This window comes from Thalassophryne amazonica, chromosome 20, assembly GCF_902500255.1.
Source record: "Thalassophryne amazonica chromosome 20, fThaAma1.1, whole genome shotgun sequence".
NCBI classification, from domain to species: Eukaryota; Metazoa; Chordata; class Actinopteri; order Batrachoidiformes; family Batrachoididae; genus Thalassophryne; species Thalassophryne amazonica.
The window spans coordinates 12,715,932-12,734,212 of NC_047122.1; positions in this window are offsets into that span (position 1 = coordinate 12,715,932).

Consider the following 18,281-nt stretch of genomic DNA (forward strand, 5'->3'; position numbering starts at 1 on the left):
TCTGGCTCGTTGTGTCAGTAGCTGCCAGTGTACTAGATTCAATGCTAAAAAAGTTTTTAGTTTAGCTTTTAGCTGTAACTTTTGCTATTTTTTTTTTAAAGGGGTTCATTGGTTTAGTTTTATAAATGATAACTTTTCAGTTAGCAGATTAACGGTTATCGAAGCTAACTTTTTGGTTAGCTGTGCCCACCACTGGTCATTTCTGAGTAGCAATTTATCACCTGCTACTTCAGGCCTTATCTAGTACTGTGCCTGTGGTCTTCCATTTCCTCATTATGTTCCTCACAGTGGAAACTGACAGGTGAAATCTCTGAGATAGCTTTTTGTATTCTTCCCCTAAACCATGATGTTGAACAATCTTTGCTTTCAGGTCATTTGAGAGTTGTTTAGAGGCCTCCATGTTGCCACTCATGAGAAGAGATGCAAAGAGGAGAAACATTTGCAAATGGCCACCTTAAATACCCTTTCTCATGATTGGATTCACCTGTGTAAGGAGGTCAAGGGTCAGTGAGCTTACCAAACCAATTTTGTGTTCCAATAATTAGTGATAAATGTATTCAAATCAATAAAATGACAAGGGTGCCCAAATTTATGCACCTGCCTAATTTTGTTTAAATAATTATTGCACACTTTCTGTAAATAGTAGAAACTTCATTTCACTTCTCAAATATCAGTGTGTTTATCTGCTATATTTAACTGACATTTCTGATCTTGACAACCAATGCGTTATCAAGGAAAATCATGAAAATTATCAGGGGTGCCAAAACCTTTGCATACAACTATATGGTCGAACTGGAAAACACATGGACCCGACTTTGATTTTTGTTGGTAATATCTTCTCCTCAAAAAGTATCGAGATGGGCAGACTCTCTTAACTCCGTCTCTGGTGTACATCAGTCTTTTAGCTTTCACTGCCTTGGCTCCTGTTACATGGTTCAGAATCTCCTCACTCCTTATGTCCGTTGTAACTCCTGTGATCACTCCTCCCGCTAGCTTCTTTTGTTCCCATAGAACACTTCACTTTCTTTCCCGCCAAAACCGTCAGCTTAATCAAACTGTCCCTTTGTTTGGAATTACTACACGTAAACCCACTAAACCCCCGTCATGAAGTGGTTTGACGTTCATGGTTCCTACTTTTTCGTGGAAAGCTTTAGTTAGCTTCAAAGCGCTGATGGAGCCGGGAGAAACAAAGTGCAGTTTTACCTTCAGCTTGTTAGTTTCTTTTATGTGGTGAGTGATCTCCAAAAGAATTGGACAGGAAATGGACTTCAAAGTTTAGATGTTGTACTGAAAAGTTCAAACCCTGATACAAAGAGTCATCTCAGCGCTGGGATCTTTTGCAGATCACATGAAAACACCTGGGACAAAGAACCTCGATTTCCTTTGTCCTCTAACTTTTCTTGTCCTAACTTTTATCAATGCTTGTCTTAGATCAGGGTCTGTTTCAGCTGCTTTTAAACATGCTGTGGTTCGACCCCTTCTTAAAAACCACACCTGGACTCTTCAGTTTTATCAAATTTTAGACCTGTGTCTCTTTTAGACACAGGACCCAACATTAGTGAAATGTTTTGAACAGAGATGGGATCTGGCTGTGGGAATCCACCTATCTTGCTGCATGTTGAGGACCCACTGCTTGAGAAGATGTGCATTGCAGCGTGGAAATCTGAAGGAGAATAAGGGGCAATAAGGGGCATAATGTAATCCTGAAGTTAGTTTTGATCAAGTTACTGGGGCACGATGAGATACAAATTGCAATGTGTGTCATGTATTGCTCAACTGGTACTTTGCTGTCTCGCAACAATTTGCTATCTGGAAGTCTAAAAGAAACTTGGATCTATGCAGTTCACGATCACAATATCATCCTCTCCATCAAGCATTAGATTACATGTAGTCCAATCTCACACATTGAGCAATCAGAGAACATGGTTGCCTTTAAATTATTGGGATGTTTCATATTTACATTCAACATTGTTTTTTTAATACAAGAAAAAAACATACTGGTCTGTAACTTTAGACTACTTTATCTGTGACTTTGCGAGACACTGAGAATGAGAGTCGGTGAACAATCAAACAAGATCTACACTAATTATGCCACCACCTGCTTCTTACATTTAAATATTAACGTTAGAAAACAATGTTGACATAGATGTACTTTGTATCTACTGTCTCGATCCAATGTTTCAACGAAATGGGATGAATTAGTGATGGGACAAGTCCTGACATACACTCTTAGAAATGAAACATACACTGTTAGGCATAAAATGTTGATTTTAATTGATAAAGTTAAGGTAACTTTTTCCACATAACATTGTTAAGTGCAAAACAACATTGTCATTGACATGAATTAAATCAAATGAAACATTATTACTTAAATCCCAATATTGTGTTGCACTTAATTGACAAAATTATGTAGAAAAAGTTACATTACCTTTATCAATTAAATTCAACATTTTATTTCTTAGAGTGTAGTCGTCAGCGTCATGGCACAGTTTGATTAACAAACAAACATGAAACAAACAAACATGAAAGTATATGGCTGGGACATACCTGTGAAATGTAAGTCCTCTCCCACGATTTTCACGAGTATCACGATTCGTGCAATTAATTGCAGCGCAAGAGGGCATTTTGCGGTGCAAACAAAGCTAAATCGGCGAATATTAATCTAAATTGTGTGTGCTACGAGCGTCTTTTTTTTATATCGGCGTTCGAAGTTCTGGGGGAGACAAGATGGCGTTTTCTGTACTTCCGCCGGCTTCACGCCTCAGGGGCCAATCTTTGGAGCTAAATCAACGCCAAAAGTTTTGTAATCTGAAAATAAAAAAAGATTGAAAAAAATAAATTTTGAAACTGAAAATTAAAGTTTTGTTCTTGAATTTTATAATCATTTAAAAAGTATTATCAAAATAAAAATACGTGTAAGATATATATTTTTCAGTTTAAATAAATTTTTGATTCAGCTCTGTAATTTTTTTTTGATCAAATAATTTATTTTCATTCATATTTCTTTTTTTCACCTGGGGACCACCAGGGGCGTGGAATTGTGAGTGACAGGAGAGCAATCAGTCCTCACATGATGTTGCTTTCAGGAAACGTGGTTACTTTGATAGATAATGACTTAACACTTTCTCTCCACTGTGTTGTCTTGATACCTGTAAAAAAAAAATGATGCTAAAGATGTCTATTACAAGTAATTCTAGACCACTCTCGGTCATTTTTGATGTTTAAAAACTGGAAAATATGCAAGATTGTAAAGTTTAACACCTATACCTAAAAAACCGATGTGTCCCAAATACACACAAGACCGTGAACGCAGCGCAGCATCGCCGCATGAAAATGAGGCAGGTCGCTCATTTTACAGGCTGCAGTGGAGTGTTACGAGCTTTTTAAGTGACACACAGAGAGACCTGACTCAGCAGATCTGAAGAAAGCTTTAATATGGACACAACCAAGCAGACCGCCCGGAAATCCAAAGCCGCCCAGAAGAGTGCTCCGGCTACCGGTGGTGTGAAGAAGCCTCGCCGCTACAGGCGCGGCACCGTGACACTCCGCCGCGGCACTCCGCCGCTACCAGAAATCCACCGAGCTGCTGATCCACAAGCTGCCCTTCCAACACCTGGTGAGAGAAGTCGGTCAGGACTTCAAGACCGACCTCCGCTTTCAGAGCTCCGCTATGATGTTCTGCAGGAGGCCGGCGAGGCTGACCTGGTCGGCAGCTTGTGGATCAGCAGCTCGGTGGATTTCTGGTGGCGGTGGATCTCTCTCAGCGCCTCAGTGCCGAGCCTGTAAGGGTGGGGCTTCTAAACACCGCCAGTAGCCGGAGCGCTCTTCTGGCTTTGGCTTTGGATTTACAGGCGGTCTGCTTGGTTCTGGTCACATTAAGTTTACGCTGTGAAACTGCCGGCCACTTTGTTACATCGTCATTAAAGTCACTATCCGGTACAACATACGGATCCACTGAACCAACTGCAACACATCGCTCACAATAAACAGCTTTATCTAGAGGGTATAAAGCCTCGTAATAAGCTTTCATTCTGTTTTCTTTCACGCGCCAGCCGCGTTGTAATCCACGATGGAGACGGGAGCAGAGTCATTATCTATCAAAGTAACCACGTTTCCTGAAAGCAACATCATGTGAGGACTGATTGCTCTGCTGTCACTCTCAATTCCACGCCCCTCTCAATCGAAGCCACGCCCTCCCACGCCAGAACAGGGCCAGAAGTTTGAAACTGAAAAAAATAAGATCTGAAAGTGAAAAAAAGAAATATGAATGAAAATAAATTATTTGATCAAAAAAATTACAGAGCTGAATCAAAAATTTATTTAAACTGAAAAATATATATCTTACACTTTTTATTTTGATAATACTTTTTTAAATGATTATAAAATTCAAGAACAAACATTGAATTTTCAGTTTCAAATTTGATTTTTTCAATCTTTTTTTATTTTCAGATTACAACACTTTAATTTTCAGTTTCAAAATTTATTTTTTCAATCTTTTTTATTTTCAGATTACAACACTTTTGGCCTTGATTTAGCTCCATACCAATCAAGGTTTTTTTTTCCCTATCCAAACCTTTATTTCAACAAATACAATAAACAAACGAACAAAACACAAGGCCAAGAAGATATACAAGAAAGTGTCAGCATTTTGTGTTCAAAATTGTTCATTTTCGCTTCACACTTTCTTTACATTTGTATCTTTTTTTTTTTTTTTGAATGAGAAGTTGTGCAACACAGTGTCTTTTTAAAAAAAGATTAAAGATAAACAATTACACAAAGTACAAAGGTATGCTAGGGGTCAACGAATAAAGAAAAACATAAAATAAATAAATATAAAAAGATAACCTGTCAGCACTTGAAATAATTTAGCGTATCAAGAGTCTTCACAGCTTTGGGGTTTGATGATGACTGGGCCAATCAAGGTGCGATCGATCGGGCCCACTGCACGGAGTGTAGAGTCACTGAGTTCAGTGAATCTGACCGATGTAACTGCATTGTTCCAAACCGGTCTGGATCCAGGCCTGGATTGAACAAGTTTATTCTGTTGAATAAACTGCATACCTCCAAGATGGTGGTGTAAGTGTGGAAACGTCCCTATACCTAGAAAAAATATGTTTTTTTCTAGGTATAGGGAGGAGGAAGGGTAATGAGGGTTAGGGTGTTTTTGTTTTTTGCTTCTGCTTGTAAATATATAGTATTTTGTATGTAAGTAGGTATATATATATATATATATATATATATATATATATATATATATATATATATATATATATATATATATATATATATATATATATATATATATATATATATATATATATATATATATATCGGTTTAGGTGTGTAGGAATCTATGTGTATATGTGGCAAAGGGTATTACTGGTTGTGGGGAAGAAGAAATAGGGATAAATAAGCTGATGCTTCACCCTACCCCTTTTCGGACATGTTGGGTACACAGTAGGAACTTTTTTTGTTGTTGTCTTCACTGATCTATCTTGTATTTGTTGTTGTATCAAATGTTCGAAATAAACAGTTTTCATTCATTCATTCAACGTGTGGAACAGTGGAAAAGTAAAGTAATCCCTGTGAGAAACTTTAACAGGCAGTACTTTGGATACCAAAATGGGCGGTGCTGTGAAGAACCCTGCGTAAAAGACCACGCGCTGTGGTTCGATCTTTCTTTTCCTTTGTGTTCTGACTTGGTGAGTGTTATTTCCGTTTCTGTGTTTTTTTTTTTTTTTTTACATTAAAACTATTTTTTGACTTGCAGTGAAAATGTATTCTGATAGGTGTTGAGGAATCAGACGATAGTTTCATTAGTGACGTCTTAATGAAACCTTGAAGCGTATCGAGTGAAGACGCTCAAGTTAGCTTCAGACTCACCAGATAAACTCTGCTGAGACACGGATTCTCCGCTTTTTGCGTCGTCTTCCAGCTGCATGTTTGTAGCGCGTTTCCATGCAGCAGATTTTCAAAGTGCCTCACTTTTATGTTCCAGCCCACCAGCGCTGTCTGAAATGGCGCTTTCAGCTTTGTGAAAGTTGTGTTCTTGTAAAAAGGTAAACGGATATTTTACATCTTGTGTGACTACAGGTTTCCAGGGGCTGGACTAGGAAATCCATTTTTGTTGGGGTTGGGGGGGGGGGTTATAACTATTTAGAGATTCAACAACTTCTAGTCCAGTCTCACTTATATACTTGGGGGGGGGGGAACGCACATTCTTTTTTTATTATTACTAATAATGACTGTTTATGTCTGAGTCTCCCAGGAATCAAAGCACTCAACAAATTCTGTATTAAAAGAAGAAATGCCAGAAATAAAAAGTACACCACATCAAAGCCCACAAATCCCATATTAAAGCACTGATAATACTGACGGGTTAAAGCAACAACAAATAGATTAAGAACAATTAGATTGAAAAATAGGTTCTACAGGGATGAGACTTTTTTCCGTGGATTTCCATGGATTTGACAGTCCCAGGGGTCGATTTTGTGAAACGTCCAAATCCGGTGAGAAAATTTTAGGGGGGGAGGGTAAGAATGCAAAAAAAAAAAATTTAATGCCTGGAGTACCTTTGTTTAATAAAATTGTCATCTATTCAGAACACTGAGTGGTCTTTGTTTATCACCGATGCAGCAAGTTCGATCAGTCCGTCAGTCAGCCGAACGCGGAAGTAACGCTGTGCTGACAGTGACCAGTATGAAGTAGGTGCACAATGAGCATGTGTTAGGAAGGTAACTGTGTAGTCTTTCAACTTCCAATACAGTGGTCCCTCGCTATATCGTGCTCTCAGTTACTTTTTTTAGTGCAATTTTGCATGCTTCTTTTTCTTTCTTTTTTTTTTAGACAGCGCATGCCCCCAAAATCTGGCAACAGGTCCATAGACTACGCTCGCTGTTTTGATGCAGAGCGCTCCAGCAAGGATAGAATTCTTGCGGAAAAATCCGCAGCGCTGCATGGTCTCGGTAACCGCACCGCAGAGCTCCGTGGCCACTGAGAGAAGTTTGTATCTTTTTATTGACTTGGCTTCTTTGCGGGTCCCGCATCCGTCTCGCAACAGTAACAGCTGAGGCAGTGAGCGAAGAAACAGCATGCGCATTGTGTTCTGCTTCTCGCCCAGAAGAAAAAAGAGCGCCAACAACTACCCATAACTGTGTTCTTCACTCGGAAAAAGACACCTGCAGTGAGGTGTGACTCAGTGGAAAGAGTGGAGCGGCGCCAGGACGCAGAGGCGCGATCAGAGGAACTGTGGAATACTGGTCAGTCACTATTAATAATTTCTTATGTGTCCAACCTCGTAGGTTGATTGTTAAAATGAAATTCGTTAGTTCTAAAAGCCATCATAGTTATTTATAGGAAAATGTTCTATTTTTATTTCTCAAACAAATGTTTGGGCCTGAAAACAGGTTTTGATCTTTGGTTTCATTCTATAATACTGGACTTATTTTTCTACTAATGTTTGAACTTTAAGAGTGTTTACACAGGAGAGAAAAGTGAGAAAATGTTAATGCCTGTTTGAGAAAAGTGTATAAAGTGTGTAGTGAGGGGTTTTACAGCCTTAAAACGTCTATAATTGTAAAAAATAATGCTGAGTACTTCGCGGATTTCGCCTGTCGCGGGCTATTTTTAGAACGCAACTCCCATGATAAACGAGGGACCACTGTATTCGGTAGTTTTCCCTCCAACAAATCATAAAAACTGAGACAGTATCGAAGCTCAGTCGAAGCTATTACTTACGCACGTTTTCATTGGTTATTACAAAGCTTATGACCAATCAGCGCAAAGGTTATATACTCATATGCATTTCTCCCGCCCTTTCTTTGGTGTTGCGCACACACACAGTCAGTGGATTATGTAAACAGACATTTTGACGTTATTGTAGTGTGCTAGAACATTGTAATTATATATACATGTATGTGTGTGTATATTATATACATGTATACACGTGATGACAGTGTTGTAGGTGGAGATCACATCGACTAAATATAAACCTTATATGGTCTGACAGTTCAATGGACATAGAACATTGGATTATACATGTACATGTATTTGAGGATATACATGTACATGTATGTTTGTTGACAAGTGTGCCATGCTGAAAGTGGAGAATGCTGAAAATCAAGTAAGTCTAGTTATGAAAAAATATTTTGGTCACAAAAACACACATGTACAGTAGATGGTCTTAGTAAGGGTTTATAGTTTGAATTATAGATATGAACACCTGGCATTTATAATAGTTTTAATATCATTTTAGTGCAATTTACATGTTCTAAAACAGCAAAAATGCTCTGCCCTGGACCTGCCGGGGCCTGCGGCCCCTGGACCCTGGCTTATTTTCCTCTGAAAATCAAATTTGCCAATCTCATCCCTGGTTCTACACTTCCACTGTTAAAGTGATGAATGCCGCTGAATATCACATGCCACACTTGAAATGAGTGCAGTGTTTGTTAATGTGCAGTATCCACTGCCACTGAAATCCACAGTTTTGTACGTACTTTATTATGTGGCTACAACAGTATTGGCTGATTTACGGTCTGATATTTTCCCTTATCAGACCGTTACATGACAATCGATCCAGATCACATCAGATTTGCGACTTTTACCATTTTCACAGCACGCAAAAAACAAAACGCGAACAAAGAAATTATCAGCACAGAGGGGACCGTTCTTGGAGTGAATTTTATTACACTGACAAGACCAACAAGATGAAAACACAGCTCCAAACAGCCATATAAATTATTATCCTCATGCTCACTTAATATGCTTTTAATACTGGTACAACTTGTAGGCCCTATGCTGGTTTTTTCTCTGGAACTGTTGGTGTGGCTTGTAATCTGGAGTTCTTTTATGTACGTGTAACTTCCAGCATGATTATTTCAATAAGCAAAATGGTTTTAGGGAGCACTGAGCCGCAGCGTCTATGCGCGCTGCCATCTTGTGACACAGGTGCATGGCCAATCAACTCGTAACAGACACCTGAATTAGCAGATCAGCTTGTGGCAGAGCAGGGACAGATGCAGGTTCAGGGGTCCTTGAGGACCGGATTGAGAACCCCTGGTGTAGTGGTTAAGCAGTGGGCTTGAGACCAGAGCATCCACTGTTCGAATCCATGCCAGACTAGAACATCAGTAAGGACCCTTGGGCAAGGTCCTTAATCTCCCAGTCGCTAATGTGTGTGTGGGGGGGGGGGGGGGGGGGGTGAATGTGAGGCATCATTGTAAAGCACTTTATGCTGATTCAGATGGAAATGTGCTATATAAATGCAGTCCATTTACTCTGACTTTTTCCTTTTTCCAAAGCTGAAAGAACATCTGAAGGGATGCCATTACACTCATGATGCAGCTGTGTGTCTCTGGTGCCCTGAGAAGATGCCTGATTTCTTCAGACAATCCAAAAGACTTTCCGTTGTTGGCGTAAGTGTGTGAAAAGGGAGGTTGACTGCCTGGAAAAGTAATGACTAGGGGTGTTACGGATTGCAAAGCCCGGTGTTTGGGTCTAAGTTTTTTTTCTGCCATTAATTGAACAATTTTCAGATTGGGGGGGGCGGGAAGCTTAATGAGCAATGAAAACATGGAAATTTGGCCTGTGTTCCTGAATGAAAAATTAAAATGTGTAATGTTTAAAGCCCTGGTCCCACCGAATAATGAGCCACACAGCATGTTTTTTGTTACGAGAGGAGGCATTCAACTATGGTGGGAGAATAGTGGCTCTGAGAGGCTCTTAGAGGCAGAATATTTGGCTAACGGGGCACATCTCTGAGCGTGGCGCTAATTTCAAGAAGTTCAAAATTTAGCAACAACAGCGTGGGGTCGAGGCTGTTAAAAGCCCATTATCCAAGCACTTGGCAGCTACGAGGACAGGCTCTCTTGCGCACTACTATTCCACCTGCTTTGTACGCCGGACGCTGTATATAAATATATATTATTTTGTAGCGGATTATAGTCTGGTAAAACAGTTGCATGTTCATTCCTTCTTTATAAACAGCTGTAAACGTATGTTTTTGATAAATTTACCATCTTATTATAGTGGATCAGATGACCTCTGATGTGTGTGTGCACGAACGCAATGACTGGCACTCAAGACGAGAATTTACGCAATGCTTGCAAAAGAGTGATTTTGCAGTTAATAATGGACGAACACAAAGTTAAAAGTTGGATCACGGTGACTGTAAGCCGCGGAAGAAATAAATAAAGCCAGCGAGAAGAAACATCAGAGGCGACTGTCCAGGAATCTGTGGTTTGGTTCTAGGTGGTCTGGTTATGGATGTGGGTTTTTTGTTTTTTGTTTTTTGCAAGTGATCCACACAGTTGTAGCAGCGGGTGTATATAATTAAAACAGCCACCTTATTTAATGACTCTGGAACAAAGGTGAACAGCAGCCTGGCGCACGGATGTGCACACTGGCCAGTATCCTGCCAAAGTAGTTGTCTCCGTCAGAATTCGTATCCCCTGGCGCGGGAGTGCACACTCACTCAGTAAAGCGTCTTTTTTGGACTGCATTTTAAAAATGTGACATCTTGAATGGATGCTGTGAATTGAAAACCCACACTTTAAAGTAGGGATGTCCCGATCCGATCACGTGATCGGAAATCGGGCCCGATCACGTGGTTTCAGACTTGATCGAAATCGGACGTTGCATCCCGATCAGGAATCCGATATAGATTTTATCCTTAATTATTTTGATCAGTGCTATTTCAAGCTCATTATTGCAGATTAACGGGCCTTTAACACGGAAGCGTCAGAGGCGTCAGGAATCGGTCTAAAAAGCGTTATTTTCAATGAGACGCGTTGCTTTTTAGAGGCGTCGGAAGCGTCGCTTTAGCTCGGCTTTTGACGCGATGCTTCTGACGGGAACACGCATTGCCGCTTGTCGGCAGTCTGATGCGGTCAAAGTTCAACCCAATCTTTATTTATTTATTTATTTTTTTTAATTGAACAAAAGAAAAAACGAGTTCAACCGGACATTCTTGCACACGCATGCAGTTCCAGAGGAGAAAAGGGAACAAGCGTTGCGCAGTGAATTTGGGAAGAAGAGATGGAATTGTAACCCGGACAGAGGTGGGGGGAGTTACGCGCTCAAAGTTTTTTTTTGTTTTTTTGTTTTTTTCAGTTCTGCTGTTTGACAAGAGGATGATGGACACTTTTCCACCGAAACGCTTGCTCAAGTCATCCTTCCGTGCGCAGCAGGACCTGGTGCTGACCAAGTCCTCAGGACGACGATCTGTCATCTGATTAACAAAAAGAAAACAACTAATTGTCCTGTGATCGTTTGTCTGCAAAACGGAGCAAGAGATGGTGTGTGCATGAGCGACGTGCGCACTCATCACTCTTAGGAACGCGTCTTAAAGAGCTTCCGTCTTCATTCACATTCATGCTCTGAACTTGTTGAACACTGATAAAGCATCAGAGGGGTACACTGAGGACTGTCAGGATGCAAATGTAAGGGTTTTTTTTTTTTCCTTTTACTTTTCAAGTAGACTTTTGAACTTTCGACGCTCTGAGCTGTGACATAGCTTCCAATAGGAAACGGGCCAAAACACGGAAGACTAGTGACAGAAAACACTGATCTGTACAAAACAGAAACGTGTCACATTATGGCTCATAGAGCAGTTTTCTGAAGAAAAATCCTTGGAAATATTTTGTTGTTGTTGTTGTTTGTCACCTCAAAATTTCTGATTACTGTTTAAAAAGGTTTAGAACACTTGTAATTAAAATAGCTAAATCATTAAATGGTTCTATAGAAACCTTTCATCTATAAATTAAAACCACCTGTTATTTCAGATTAGATAATTTCTTGTTTAACATAAGGAACCTCGGACATTTATTTTTAGACAAATAAAATAAAATGGAAATTTGTACATTTTTTAAGTCTGGTAGATTATTACTTGATTGTTCAAGCTACCTCAAGGAGAAGTGCACTGTTGAAGTGATAAATAATAAAATAAGGTGATTAAAATGAAATTATTATATATTTAGCATTTGTTCATTGTTCATTCAGTTTTTTTTAAAGTATCGAATCAGGACTCGGTATTGGCAGATACTCAAAATCAGATGACTCGGAATCGGATCGGGGAAGCAAGTGTGGGAGGGCTGGAGGTTTAGACCATATCCATGCCTAAATGTGCATCACCATCCAGCTACACATCATATGTGGCTTGACGTGGATCATATGCGGCGACACGAGCCCTTCGAGGCTGGACAGGGCTCAACTGACAGGTCGGTTGTAGCTCGCTGGAGCCTGATACCTGCACATGTGAGGTACAGAGAGGCACATAGAGGCGCCTTAGTAGCAGATACGTGACTGCTTAAAACGTGGATCATTCTTCAAATAATCGCTGACACACCTAAGTGTCGCTCATTATTCATGGGTTATTATTCGGTGGGACCGAGACTTAACATGTTTTAAAACAATTTATTGCAATATTAATATCAACTATCTGTGAATAAAAATAGTGTTTGTCAAACACTATTTTAAATTTAAGAGATTTTCTTAAGTGAATGCATTATGCTTCATACACATTTCTCCTAAAAACACAAAACTAAAAATTTATAAATCTCAACTCTGACTTTTTTTTTAGCTAGTTTGGGAGGCCATGCAACATGCACACCGATGCGACTTGTATACCGAAAAATCACAACTTTGCTATTAATAATACAACCCCAATTCCACTGAAGTTGGGACATTGTGTAAAATGTAAATTAAAAACAAATCACAATGATTTGCAAATCCTATTCAACCTATATTCAGTTGAATACACAACAAAGACAATATATTTAATGTTCAAACTGATAGACTTTGTTGTTTTTGTGCAAATATTTGCTCATTTTGAAAGGGATGCCTGCAACACGTTTCAGAAAAGTTGGGACGGGGCAACAAAAGAATGGGGAAAGCTCAGCTGTTCACAAGCAAAGATGGGGCAAGGGTCACCACTTTGTGAACAACTGAGTGGAAAAAATAGTCCAGCAGTTTAAGAACAATGTTTCTCAAAGTTCAATTGCAAGAAATTTGGGGATTCCATTATCTACAGTCCATAATTTAATCAGAAGATTCAGAGAATCTGGAGAATTTTTTTACACGTAAGTGGCAAGGCCGAAAACCAACATTGAATGCCTGTGACCTTCGATCCCTCAGGTGGCACTGCATTAAAAACCGACATCATTGTGTAAAGGATCTTACTGCGTGGGCTCAGGAACACTTCAGAAAACCATTGTCAGTTAACACAGTTCGTCGCTACATCTACAAGTGCAAGTTAAAACTCTACCATGCAAAGTGAAAGCCATACATCAACAACATCCAGAAACACGGCCGCCTTCTCTGGGCCCGAGCTCATTTGACATGGACAAACGCAAAGTGGAAAACTGTGCTGTAGTCTGAGTCCACATTTCAGATTGTTTTTGGAAATCATGGATGTTTTGTCCTCAGGACAAAAGAGAAAAAAGACCGTCCAGATTGTCACCAGTGCAAAGTTCAAAAGCCAGCATCTGTGATGGCATGCGGGTGTGTTAGTGCCCATGGCATAGGCAACTTGCACATCTGTGATGGTACCATCAATGCTGAAAGGTACATCCAGGTGTTGGAGCAACACATGCTGCCATCCAAGCAACGTCTTTTTCAGGGACGTCCCTGCTTATTTCAGCAAGACAATGCCAAGCCACATTCTGCATGTGTTACAACAGCGTGGCTTCGTAGTAAAATAGTGCGGGTACAAGACTGGCCTGCCTGCAGTCCAGACCTGTCGCCGATTGAAAATGTGAGACACATTATGAAGCACAAAATACGACAACAGAGACCCCAGACTGTTGAACAACTGAAGTCGTACATCAAGCAAGAATGGGAAAGAATTCCACCTACAAAGCTTCAACAATTAGTGTCCTCAGTTCCCAAACGCTTATTGAGTGTTGTTAGAAGGAAAGGTGATGTAACACAGTGGTAAACATACCACTGTCCCAGCTTTTTTGAAACATGTTGCAGGCATCCATTTCAAAATGAGCAAATATTTGCACAAAAACAATAAAGTTTATCAGTTTGAACATTAAATATCTTGTCTTTGTGGTGTATTCAATTGAATATATGTTGAAGAGGATTTGCAAATCATTGTATTCTGTTTTTATTTACATTTTACACAAATTCCCAACTTCATTGGAATTGGGGTTGTAGTACTTGCTTATAATGAATTAATTTATACACACCTTTCTCAACAATCAAAGCATTAAATAAATGGTAAATGGGCTGTGTTTATGTAGCGCTTTTTTATCTGCATCAGACACTCGGAATGCTTTACACATCAATGTCTCGCCTTCACCCTGATGCCAGTCTGCTGCCATGCAAGGCACCCACTACACACTGGGAGTAACTAGGGGATTAAGGGCCTTGCCCAAGGGTCCTTAGTGATTTTCCGGTCAGGCTGGGATTTGAACCGAGGATCTTCTGGTCTCAAGCCCAACGCTTAACCACTAGACCATCACCTTTTAGTTTATTTTAAGACACTATCAGTTCTTATAAAATCATTGCTGAAATCAAATGTTGAGATAAATGTAGAGAGAGAACAGTATTAGTCCAAAGGGAATATGATTTTTTTTTATATATATATATATATATATATATATATATCAAACAGTAATAACACTGTATTCTAGTCCATGTGACAGACTGGGGATTATTGTTCTGTCTTCTTGCCAATATGGGAAAATAGTCTTTTCACACAACTTGTCACAAGTTGAACGTTTTTTTCATTCTTTCAATGGAACAAATACACTCAACAAAAATATAAATGCAACACTTTTGGTTTTGCTCCCATTTTGTATGAGATGAACTCAAAGATCTAAAACTTTTTCCACATACACAATATCACCATTTCCCTCAAATATTGTTCACAAACCAGTCTAAATCTGTGATAGTGAGCACTTCCCCTTTGCTGAGATAATCCATCCCACCTCACAGGTGTGCCATATCAAGATGCTGATTAGGCACCATGATTAGTGCACAGGTGTGCCTTAGACTGCCCACAATAAAAGGCCACTCTGAAAGGTGCAGTTTTGTTTTATTGGGGGGGATACCAGTCAGTATCTGGTGTGACCACCATTTGCCTCATGCAGTGCAACACATCTCCTTCACATAGAGTTGATCAGGTTGTCAATTGTGGCCTGTGGAATTTTGGTCCACTCCTCTTCAATGGCTGTGCGAAGTTGGTGGATATTGGCAGGAACTGGTACACTCTGTCATATACGCCGGTCCAGAGCATCCCAAACATGCTCAATGGGTGACATGTCCGGTGAGTATGCCGGCCATGCAAGAACTGGGACATTTTCAGCTTCCAAGAATTGTGTACAGATCCTTGCAACATGGGGCCGTGCATTATCCTCTGCAACATGAGGTGATGTTCTTGGATGTATGGCACAACAATGGGCCTCAGGATCTCGTCACGGTATCTCTGTGCATTCAAAATGCCATCAATAAAATGCATCTGTGTTCTTCGTCCATAACAGACGTCTGCCCATACCATAACCCCACCGCCACCATGGGCCACTCGATCCACAACACTGACATCAGAAAACTGCTCACCCACACGACGCCACACACGCTGTCTGCCATCTGCCCTGAACAGTGTGAACCAGGATTCATCTGTGAAGAGAACACCGCTCCAACGTGCCAAACACCAGCGAATGTGAGCATTTGCCCACTCAAGTCGGTTACGACGACGAACTGGAGTCAGGTCGAGACCCCGATGAGGACGACGAGCATGCAGATGAGCTTCCCTGAGACGGTTTCTGACAGTTTGTGCAGAAATTCTTTGGTTATGCAAACCGATTGTTTCAGCAGCTGTCCGAGTGGCTGGTCTCAGACGATCTTGGAGGTGAACATGCTGGATGTGGAGGTCCTGGGCTGGTGTGGTTACACGTGGTCTGCGGTTGTGAGGCTGGTTGGATGTACTGCCAAATTCTCTGAAACGCCTTTGGAGACGACTTATGGTAGAGAAATGAACATTCAATACACAAGCAACAGCTCTGGTTGACATTCCTGCTGTCAGCATGCCAATTGCACGCTCCCTCAAATCTTGCGACATCTGTGGCATTGTGCTGTGTGATAAAACTGCACCTTTCAGAGTGGCCTTTTATTGTGGGCAGTCTAAGGCATACCTGTGCACTAATCATGGTGTCTAATCAGCATCTTGATATGGCACACCTGTGAGGTGGGATGGATTATCTCAGCAAAGAAGTGCTCACTATCACAGATTTAGACTGGTTTGTGAACAATATTTGAGGGAAATAGCGATATTGTGTATGTGGAAAAAGTTTTAGATCTTTGAGTTCATCTCATACAAAATGGGAGCAAAACCAAAAGTGTTGCGTTTATATTTTGAGTGTATTTCATGCAGTGAAAGATGGTCAGTAGAAATATACTCAAACATTCATCATTTGTATAATATGCTACAGTGTGTCATAAGGTACGTGTTTACAGATGGATTTTTAAATAATTTATTTAAAAAAGGAGTCTTTTTTTTGTGCGGTGAATTCTATAAAAGTAAGTCCCTTCGGCTGCTCCCTTGTTTGCACTTGGGGTCGCCACAGCAAATCCAAGGTGGATCTGCATGTTGAATTGGCACAGGTTTTACGCCGGATGCCCTTCCTGACGCAACTCCACATTACATGGAGAAATGTGGCAGGGGTGGGATTTGAACCCGGAACCTTCTGAACTGAAACCAAGCACATTAACCACTTGAATTCTATGAAGTCTGAAAATTTAATTATGGAAAAAGTCTGGAATTTTAAAATGGAGAATTGTGTAGGAACCCTGATTTCTTGTCTGTGCAACTTTTTTTCATGGACATGCTGCTGCTGTGTGTCAATAGGTTTCATTTTGATCTTTAATTGTACACTTATTGCATGCACAGACATAGTTCGGATTCTTTGACAAGGACATAAATTCACTGCAGCAGGCATCTGCTGACCATTTTCAGCTCACAATTTTTACCCTTTGTGCCAAACACCCTTTCAGATACCTGTGTGTTTGTGATTCACCATGTGAGAGGGTCAACCCTCTTCACCTGCAGGTCTAATTCTCGCAACCACTTTTATTTTCAGGGTCCCTGCAGCGGGGCAGTTTATGCAGCTAACAGCTGGCGAGTACCAGGTATGAAATGTTCTGTGAATAATGGACAGTGGTGGGCACAGCTAACCAAAAAGTTAGCTTGATAACCATTAATCTGCTAACTGAAAAGTTATCTCTTACAGCGTTAAATCGATAAGCTGCTAAAAAAATTTATGCAAGTTACAGATAACCGATAACTTTTAGTACTGATTTGGATGCGGCCACATCAGATTACACTGTCGGCTTCTGATAAACCGGTTTCACTTTAAGCGCCACAGGGGCTGCTGGGTAAACTCAAAGATCAAGTTATTCCCAGGCAGGATCACAAACACAAAAAGAATGCATGAAAAATAAATGAATAAAAAAATAAAACCCCAAAAACTGTCATCATCTTTGAAAAGCAGTAAAACACAGTATTAGAAGTCACAGTTTATCTCGGTATTAGATACACCATGATTTACAAACTAAAAGTTGCTGCTTTATTCACACGCTTTGAACCCTGTGGCTTAAACAACCGAAATGCATCCATTAATGCTTTGATTGGCAGAGTAAAAGACATGTAGTAAATATAAATTCTTACCTGTTAGTTTCGGTGGGATTCATTAAATTCTGAAGAAAAGTAATAATCCACATAAAATGTCCTGATTATCTAAAATGATGTCTAAATGGTGAAGAAAAGTCCCTCTAACACAGCTGCACCGTGAGAGCTCCTCTCTCCCACCGAGTCTTGGCAATTAAATTATCCTGTCAGCCACAAAGAAATAAAATAATGTTAAAATTAGTCCGTTTTGTTTCTGTGTCGAGCAGACGGTAACACTGTAACGTCCAAAGTAAACCCGAACTACACTACCCACAATGCTCCATGCAGCGACCAGCCAATCACGCCTTGCGCTTAATGATGTCATCAGCAAGCGACAGCCAGTCTGCCACAAACATCACAGGGACTATAATGTTTGATTTTGGGGTTTACAAACATTTTTGACCGTTTAACTTTGCTCACTTTACCAACAAAAAAATGTTATTGGATTGAAAGTTATCAGAATTAATTTATTGGAAGCTAATTGGTCCACTGATGATTTTAAAGGTTATCTGAAAAGCTAATCCGCTAAGAAAACATTAGCTTTGATAATTATTGGTTAGCGGATTAGTTGAACTGTGCCCACCAATGATAATGGATTGTTAAAGCAAATATG